The following is a 9467-nucleotide window of genomic DNA, read 5'->3' on the forward strand; positions in this document are numbered from 1 at the left end:
AAAAAAAAAAAAAAAAAAAAAAAAAAAAAAAAAAAAAAAAAAAAAAGGACGCTGGATAACATTACAGTTGACCCAGAGATGTTCATTGTCTCATTAACCTCCTGAGAGTGACCAGGACAGCAGATTCTGAGCTACTTAGAGAGAGCGTCGAGAACAACCAGGCACTGCAGTCGCCCCTCCTGCCCTGCCCTCACCAGCCTCTGCCACTTGGCTTTGCTCAAGGCAGGTAATGAACAGACTTGAGGAAAATGCTTAATCCCAAGCCAGATGCCACATTCACTCTACCAGGTCTCCTCCCTGCCACCTCCCACCCCAGCATGCACACGCACACGCGCGCGCGCACACAATTTCCCCAGTCTCTGTGTTCATGGAACTGATCTACTTTACTACCACCTTGAGGAACATGTGAATCACTGAGCAAAGACAGAGAGAAAGCTGAAGATAAGTTATTTTTGGAAGGTTGTCATTTTGAAGCCCCAAAGGCAGGCTTCTCCAGGGTGGGTGAGGCCGTAGAAGTGACAGACAGCTGGGGCCATCCCCTCTTCCCTGAATAGCCCTTTCTCCCCCACACTCTGGACCTTTGCACTGTCTGTTCCCTCCACCTGGGATGCCCTCTTCTGATCGCCATCTTTTCCTGGCAAAATGCCATCTGTCTCTCTCAAGGCCCGGACATTCCTGATCTCCCCACCCCAGCGTAAGCTCCCTGAGCTTAGGGCCCTTACCTCTCATGTCATAGAGTTGCTTCATGGTAAACAGTGTAGACTCTGGAGCCAGTGGCCTGGGCTCAACTTAAGACTGCTACTTACTAGTTGTGTAATGGGAAGAACAAATCTGACTCCATATTGGATCTGTTTCTTTTACTTTCACCTTTGCATTCCGCTGCTTTTGCTACAAGATAAGAATGTTGCCTGTAGCTTGAAATATACAGGATAGCCCATTCTCAAGGCTCTGACCTTTAAAGGTATAACACTTTTCCATTCATATAGAGATACAAAGTTGCAGAACAGACAATAACATGTGTTTTGTTAGAGGTTTATAGGAACCTGTGACTGGACCTACAGGGACAGCTGCAAGGACAAAGGGTTCTGACACCAAGAGGTCTGCAGCAATCAATCACACCCCCTCCTCTTTCACTATAAGAGAAGCCTGAATTCTAACGAGGGTAATGGTTCTCTGCGATGCAAGTCCACCATCTTCTCCATTTGCTGGCTTTCTGAATAAAATCACTATTCCTTGTCCCAACAACTCGTTTCTCAGTTTATTGGCCTGTCATGCGGCGAGCAGTACAAGTTTGGACGTGGTAACGGCTGTACAACTTTGCACAAGTTACTGAATCTCTCCGTGCTTTAGATGCCCCTTCCATGAGGTGAGGAAGATAACCATGTGTACCCGCTTAGCGTTGTTGAGAGAATTTTAAAAGCAATGACTGTAAATTGCTGTCATTATCATTATCCCTGGGGACGGCATGCTCAAGGCTAGGCACTCAAAGGAGCTTGGAATGCCTCCTGAACTGCAGTGTGGGAATAAGGAATTGGCTGCAGTCCGCTAGGGAAGTGGGGATTGAGAGACAATAATGCAGTCGGGGCAGCTCCAGGAGTAATACCGGGTCCAGGAACGGGGTGGGGCTGGAGGTCCCGCCCAGCACACCCTGACTGCCTCTACCACACCCTGAGATTTTCCTCAGCACCAGCCCCCATCTCCTCCTCCAGACCCGGGGACCATCTGAGAGCAGACTTGAAAGGGAGCTCCTGCCTCAGATCTGCTCTGCAGGGAGCTGCAGCATTGGTAGGCTGGAAAAGGTTCACAGTGCACTCTTTGGAGGAGGGGAGGAGCAACTGTGACTTACAGTGTCTGCCAGCTTCCGAGGTGTAAATACTCCCAGCATGGCGGGTTTCAAGCTCCTGACGCCATGTCACTGAATGCAGAGTTAAGAATGCATAGGCAGTTCCCTCTATTACATGACAATTTCACTATATGCCTACAATAGATGTAAATAACCTGAAGCGCATGGATCACAGTAAAATACACAGAATTAGAATGTAGCTAAATAATTACAAAGTAATAGGTTTCAAACATATATTACATTTCTTTTTGATATAATAATTTAATATAATTTTAAATCATGGTTGTGTTTAAAAAGTAGCTGTCAGCATGCCTGAAACGGTTGGTTGTTTGGCCTGAGGTGACCCAGCACTGGCGCCTACCCAGCTCTTCGGTGGGGCTAATGGCAGACTTTGGGAGGGCTCAAGCCAAGGAGTACTTCCCAGAAACTTCTGCTGCCAGTGTCCTTGTCCCCACGGTGAGCCACAGCCACCCCCCCGCCTCTGCAGGAGACCCTCCAACACTAACAGGTAGAGCAAATGAATCTAAAAAATTATATGGGGCTTCCCTGGTGGCGCAGTGGTTGGGAGTCCGCCTGCCGATGCAGGGGACGCGGGTTCGTGCCCCGGTCCGGGAGGGTCCCACATGCCGCGGAGCAGCTGAGCCCATGAGCCATGGCCGCTGAGCCTGCGCGTCCGAAGCCTGTGCTCCGCAACGGGAGGGGCCACAACGGTGAGAGGCCCGCGTACCGCACAAAAAAAAAAAAAAATAAAAAATAAAATAAATAAATTATATGGAGTCCAGTTCTGCCCTGAAGTTGGCCTTACAGAAAATGGGAAAGTAATACTGAAGAATTTCCTCTTCGACATAGCTGGGTGCAGTGGGACCTTCACTGTGCAGAACAGAGAACTTGAGTGCATTCAAGAGATCAAAGAGAGTCGGCACATCAAAAGTTTTGGTTGTGCTCAGTGGTGGAGTAGACTCAACAGTTTGTACAGCTTTGCTGAATCGTGCTTTGAACCAAGATCAAGTCATTGCTGTGCACATTGATAATGGCTTTATGAGAAAATGAGAATGTCAGTCTGTTGAAGAGGCCCTCAAAAAGCTTGGAATTCAAGTCAAAGTGATAAATACCGCTCATTCTTTCTACAATGGAACAACAACTCTACCAATATCAGATGAAGACAGAACTCCACGAAAGAGAATTAGCAAAACCTTAAATATGACTACAAGTCCTGAGGAGAAAAGAAAAATCCTTGGGGATACTTTTGTTAAGATTGCCAATGAAGTAATTGGAGAAATGAACCTGAAACCACAGGAGGTTTTCCTTGCCCAAGGTACTTTATGGCCTGATCTAATTGAAAGTGCATCCCTTGTTGCAAGTGGCAAAGATAAACTCATCAAAACCCATCGTAACGACACAGAGCTTATCAGAAAGTTGAGAGAGGAGTGAAAGGTCATAGAACCTTTGAAAGATTTTCATCCAGATGAAGTAAGGATCTTAGGCAGAGAATTTGGACTTCCAGAAGAGTTAGTTTCCAGGCATCCATTCCCAGGTCCAAGCCTGGCAATCAGAGTACTATGTGCTGAGGAACCTTATATTTGTAAGGATTTTCCTGAAACCAACAATATTTTGAAAATAGTAGCTGATTTTTCTGCAAGCGTTAAAAAGCCACATACACTGTTACAGAGAGTCAAAGCCTGCACAACAGAAGAGGATCAAGAGAAGCTGATGCAAATTACAAGTCTGCATTCACCGAATGCCTTCCTGCTACAAATTAAAACTGTGGGTGTGCAGGGTGACTGTCGTTCTTATAGTTACATGTGTGGAATCTCCAGTAAGGATAAGCCTGACTGGGAATCTCCAATTTTCCTGGTTAGACTTATACCTCGCATGTGTCACAACATTAACAGAGTTGTCTATATATTTGGCCCACCAGTTAAAGAACCTCCTACAGATGTTACTCCCACTTTCTTGACAACAGGGGTGCTCAGAACTTTACACCAAGCTGATTTCGAGGCCCATAACATTCTCAGGGAGTCTGGGTATGCTGGAAAAATCAGCCAGATGCTGGTGATTTTGACACCTTTACGTTTTGATCGGGACCCACTTCAGAAGCAGCCTTCATGCCAGAGATCCATGGTTATTTGAACCTTTATTACTAGTGATTTCATGACCGGTATACCTGCAACCCCCGACAATGAGATCCCTGTAGAGGTGGTGTTAAAGATGGTCACTGAGATTAAGAAGATTCCTGGTATTTCTCGAATTATGTATGACTTAACATCAAAGTTCCCAGGAACTACTGAGTGAGAGTAATAAACTTCTTGTTCTACTTAAAAAAAAAAAAAAAAAAGATGCCTGAAACTTCAGCAATTGGTTCTCCCCTCATTCGTAACCCTGATACTCTTTGTAGCACATACCTACCTCAGGACCTTTGCACCTACAGTCTCCCCCACATGGTATGCTCTTTCCACAGATAACCCTGTGATTCCTTCCCCACTTCCTTTAGCTCCAGCTCAAGCACCACTTTGTCACTTATTAAAAGACATTCTCTGGCTATTCTATATAAATAGCAGCACCCTTTCCCTCAGTCCTTCCTAACCCCCAGCTCTGCTGTATTTTCCTCCAGAGCCCTGGACACCATGGACACTCTATTTGTTCATTCATCATCCATCTTCCCCTACTGAAATCCCCACAAGGACAGGGATTTCTGTCCACTTTGTTAACTGACCCCCAGTTAAATTATGTCTGATAGCAGGTACTAAATATAGATCCATAGAACAAGTATCTACAGCTGTCCAGAGTCTACAAGGTGCAGCCACAATTATCTCATCTGCTCTTAGCAGCAGGGTGGTTATGACAACTCCCATTTTACAGAGAACTCCTTCCCCTAGCACAGAAGGTATGAGGCTCTGGGATAAATTGACATCCCCAAGATCACAGCTAGCCAACCTGCCAGACCAGCATTCCATTCTTGTGACCACAAACCCGGGTTCTGCCCTGAATACTGCAATGCCTCTCAGAAAAGCAGGAGAGCTCCCCTGGGTGATGCACCCCTGTAGGCCCAGGAGTCTCAGTCACACTATCTATTACCTCTCTTGAGGCCCCAGTGAAGTTCCTGGGACACATTAACTGCTCAATAAACAGGTTTCTAAGTTGAAGTCAGACAAGTTCTTTTCCCAATGCCTTCCCTCACCCTTGCCCTGCATGCTCCCAAAGTCCCATCCCTCCACCTACAAGATCTCCTCCACCGTTGGGAAGCTCTAATGAAGCTCTAGGGTGAAGCTTTGTCTGCTAAGGTTTAAGATATTTTTTCAGGTCAGATGCAATTGCAAGCATCCTCGTCTCCTAGCACGCTACCTGGCACAAGAACATGCTCAATAAATAAATTTGATTGAATAAAGCGTGTGTGTGTGTGTGTGTGTGTGTGTGTGTGTGTGTGTGTGTGTGTGTGTGTGTGTGTGTGTGTTTGTGTGTGTGTGACGGTGGGGTTTCAGGTACCCTATGAGGCAGGGAAAGGAGAGAGGGTCCTCTGGAACCACAGTACTGGAAGCACAAGGCCGAGAGGCCAGGAACCTCCCTTCCCTGTCAGTCCTGAGACAATGGTTCTGCCCCAGAATTTAAAAATGAGTTGAAAGGGGAGCAGAGGGGGCGGTTCATTCTTCTGATGACTGGTGGGCCCAGCGCCTGCTCAGGTCTCCTTGTTATTCTTAGCGGGGATGCTCTTGCCTGGCAGGGAGGAAGGAAGGCAGGAGCTGGTGGGGAGGGGCGGGGGAGCTGGGCTCCGCAGGTCGGCTTCCAGAAAATGAGATGTCAGCTGGCAGGAATGAATTAATAAAAGGAAATGGCCCCTGCTGACCCAGACTCATTCTTGGTAAATCTTGGATTCTGGAAGTTTCTCCATGGCCTCCACTTCTTCTCAGGGGAGCACTGAAGGCCGGGTGTGGGGGAGTGGATGAGTGTGCAGGTTGAGGTGGGGTTTTAAATTATCTGCTCCCCAGCTCTTCCGAAAATTACCTGCTTGTAAAGGGGAAATACTGACTGTTTCCTGGACACCGTTTTTTTTCTGGAGAGGACCAGAGGCAAGTTGGGGAGAATCCAGGCCTTCGGGGAACCTTGGGCAACAGGAGCTGGTTGTGTCCTCGGTGACTGCAAGGCTTCCCAACCTTGTCCAATGCTACCAATCACCTGCTGTAAGCGTTAAGCAATTCAAATTCTAGGCTATGGCTGTCACATTAGCAGACATCAGACTCACCTGGAGAGCTTGTTCAAACAAATGGGGGGCCTGGGCCCTGGCCCTGGCGATTCCGATTCAGTAGCCCTAGTGTGGGACCTGACTGCGCAAGTATAACAAATCCCCAGGTGTACCGGGTGCCGGTGCTCCTGGGACCACACTTTGAAAATCACTGCCCAAGGCCAGCTCGCTGGACCAGAATCTCCAGGGCAGGGATCGGTGTTTTTCACAACTTCCCAGGTGATTCTCAGCACCAAGACAGTTCAGGAAGCTGCTAAAATGGGAGGGCCACCTGCAGCCAAAGTCCCTGGGACCCTTGTTATGAGGCAGATTCCCAGGCTCTGCCTCAGCTCTGAGGACTCAGAACCTCTGGGCGGTGGGGCCCAGGAACCAGAATTTAACCATGACAGTTTGAGAGTCCTGACCCTATATACAGAGGAGTAATTACTTAGTTATCAAAGTGAACGTCAAACCAGGCTGTTTTCCAATAAAAGAACAATCCAAGGTTCGGGCAAGCTCGAGTTGCCCTGGGAGTCTCAACCTCCGGCCCCAACCCTCCCAACCTCGGGGAAGTTTGGCCAGAGCCCTCTGGACCCTGGAGCTCTCTCTCTCTTTAGGTGCAAGAGCCACGAGGCACAATTCTGCAAGCACGCCGCCTTCCCTCGCGTTGCCGTGCCTTTGTGGCTTTGCACAACCTAAGGTCTCAACCAGGATGCCCTCTCCGCCTCCTGGCGTCTTTCACATCTCAGCCCTCACTCATCCCTCCGTGAAGCTCCGTGACCTCCAGCCCGCTCTCCCCAGACTCGCACTGACCTTGCACGATTGTCTACTACTGCTCTTGCTGCAGCGACGGGGCCAACGTATTGAAGGATCACAGCCGTCCCCACCTTCCAGGGCGTTGGTCCTGCTTGGTGATGTCTCCGTTGTACTGGCCACAGATAACAGGCAGGGAGGAACGTTGGGACGGTGCTACTGAAACCGTGGTTAAATCCACTTCACTTGCCTTCACTAATCCAAGTCGTTTTAAGACTCGCCTGTCCCCCAAGCGGCATGTAGCCGAAACAGTAAGATGTTTGCCCCAATTGTTTCCCAGGAACTTGGAGTCAGTTGCCTTAGTTCAAGCTGAGCAGGTTAAGACCGGAAGGGATCCCCGACCCTTCAACTGAGCATGCGCGAGCGTCCTTGATGAACTTTTGCATGTGTGGAGGCATATAGTTTAGTTACGCCTGCAGAGAACAAAGATTATCACACCTTTTTCCAATCACCTTTCCCCCACGCTCCCCACGCCTGAGACTGCCCTGCTTCTTTATTCTTTATCCCATAAATACCCCCGAGGCCCTTGCCTTCAGGTGGGCGCATTTGAGATTTCTCCTCCTGTCTCCTTGATTGGCTGCCTTGCAAATAAACCCTCTCTTTGCTGCAAACCCTCTTGTCTCTCAATGTTTTGGCTTCCTGTGCATTGGGCAAAACAAACCTAGTTTGGTAACACTACCGATGGAAGCATTGTGGAAGCATGACACAGGTGGGCTGGAGTTCTGGAAAAAGCAGACCCATCTAGAGAGCATTTTCTAGAGGGGAGTGGAGGTTAAAGAAGATTTTTCAGGAGTTTGGGTCTCTGCTGTGAGATGTAATTCCCACCTCACTCCTTCCCCTTCCAGAGAATCTTCAGCAAAACTGCTCATTATTTGCAAAACCTTTTGGATGCAGGTTTTTCTGTATCATTACTGTGATGCTGTGCTGATATGTTCCTTAGATGGAGTCAAGAAGGCCCATTTTCAATGGGTCCTGACACTCTGTACTGTCCTGTATTAGTTCTTGCTGCTTGACAAGTTACGTTAAGACTTAGTGGTTTAAAACAGCAATAAATATCAATGGTTTCGGGTCAGAAATTTGGATGCAGCTTAGCTGGGTGGTGCTGGCTGGAGATTTCTCATCAGGTTGTAGTTAAGATGTTGGTCAGGGATGCTTTCATCTGAAGGCCTGGCTGGGGCTGGAGGAGCCCAGGAGGAGAAGCAGTGGCTTCCCACGGATCCCTCAGACGGCTGCAGAGCTGATGCTGGCTTGGCAGGAGGCGCTGTGTGCCTCAGGGTGGCCTCCTCCTGGTTGCACGAGTGCCTTGAAGCTGGCTGCCTTTCCCCAGAGTGAGTAATTCAAGAGAAAGAGAGGCAGACAGAACAATGTCTTTTATGACCTAGCTTTGGGAGTCACACATTGTCACTTCCACTACGTTCTATTGACTAGGAAAAACATCACTAAGGACATCCCACATTCAACGGAATTAGACTCCTCCTTTCGAAGGGAGGAGTACCAAAGATTCCATGGGCAGATTTAAAAATACCCCAGTTGTCATGTATGGGAGACTGGGTACCTACTTCTGGTACATAGGAGATGCTTACTAAATGTCTGGTGAACTGGACAGACAGCCCATCTTTCCCTAATGCCACTCTGAAGCTGAGATGGAACAGGAAGCAGCGGTGACTGGCCTGGGGCAGCACTGTCTGTGGGCATCTCTAGCTGTCCGATGCTGCTCTTGGCTGCCGGCCTATCTGGGACATACAGAGCAGCCTTTCGTGGCCTGGGTCTCTGACAAACAGTGTCCTTCCTGCCCTGTGCACCCCTCTGGCTCCCAGTCTCCTGTGTATGCCTCTTACATGACTCCTGTTGACTCTAAAAGGCCTGGACAGGCAGCCACTTCCACATGGGGTTTGCTTCCAAGCCTGGATTCCTTCTAGAGGGAGACTATTATTCCACTGTGACATGGTAGGGACAGATCAAGGGGGTGAGAACGACCTTCCTCCAAGGCTACTACAATATGGATATTAATCAGACCAGCTCCTTTCCTCATAGCCTTTATATGTACATTTCAGCCTCTAAGACTTTGCTTGTGCTGTTCCCCCACCCAGAATCCCCTTCCTTGTCCTCTCTGCCCTGCTAGATCCTGCTCCCTGGGAGGCAGTGTGGCATAGTGGAGAGAACACAGGCCTTAGAATCTAAAGGCCGGAAGCAACCCAAGGCTCCGCTTCACCATACACTACTTGCGCACCTTGGACAAGTCAGCCCATGACCTTTCTGAGCCTCGATTTTTCCCGTTTGTAAAATGGGGCTATTATACCACCTTAGGGTATAATAAGTCATTTCTAGGCTTAAATGAGAAAACAGAAGGGAGAGTGCGCTTTGTGCAGCCTAAAGCACTCTAGGTAAGGAATCTTTATTTTTCCTTTTCATCCTCTTGATCCCAGCTCAGTTCTAACTCTCCCAGGAGAACCTCTTCACATTTATGAATCTTTCTAGCAATCACGTTTCAACCACACAGACCTGCATTTAATCTGACACCCTCAAATTTTTCTTTTCATTTGTGTTAGGCCAGTTTCTGACATGGAGTGTTGAGTCCAACGGGACTTGCCAGTG

General features: G+C 48.3%; 1 pseudogene; it reads left to right on the forward strand.

The window, feature by feature from the left end:
• Positions 1-2613: 2613 nt before the first annotated feature.
• On the forward strand, positions 2614-4135 carry LOC102984581 (GMP synthase [glutamine-hydrolyzing]-like; annotated as a pseudogene).
• The last annotated feature ends 5332 nt before the right edge of the window (positions 4136-9467 follow it).

The sequence above is a fragment of the Physeter macrocephalus genome, chromosome 18, assembly GCF_002837175.3.
Source record: "Physeter macrocephalus isolate SW-GA chromosome 18, ASM283717v5, whole genome shotgun sequence".
In the NCBI taxonomy this organism is placed as follows: domain Eukaryota; kingdom Metazoa; phylum Chordata; class Mammalia; order Artiodactyla; family Physeteridae; genus Physeter; species Physeter macrocephalus.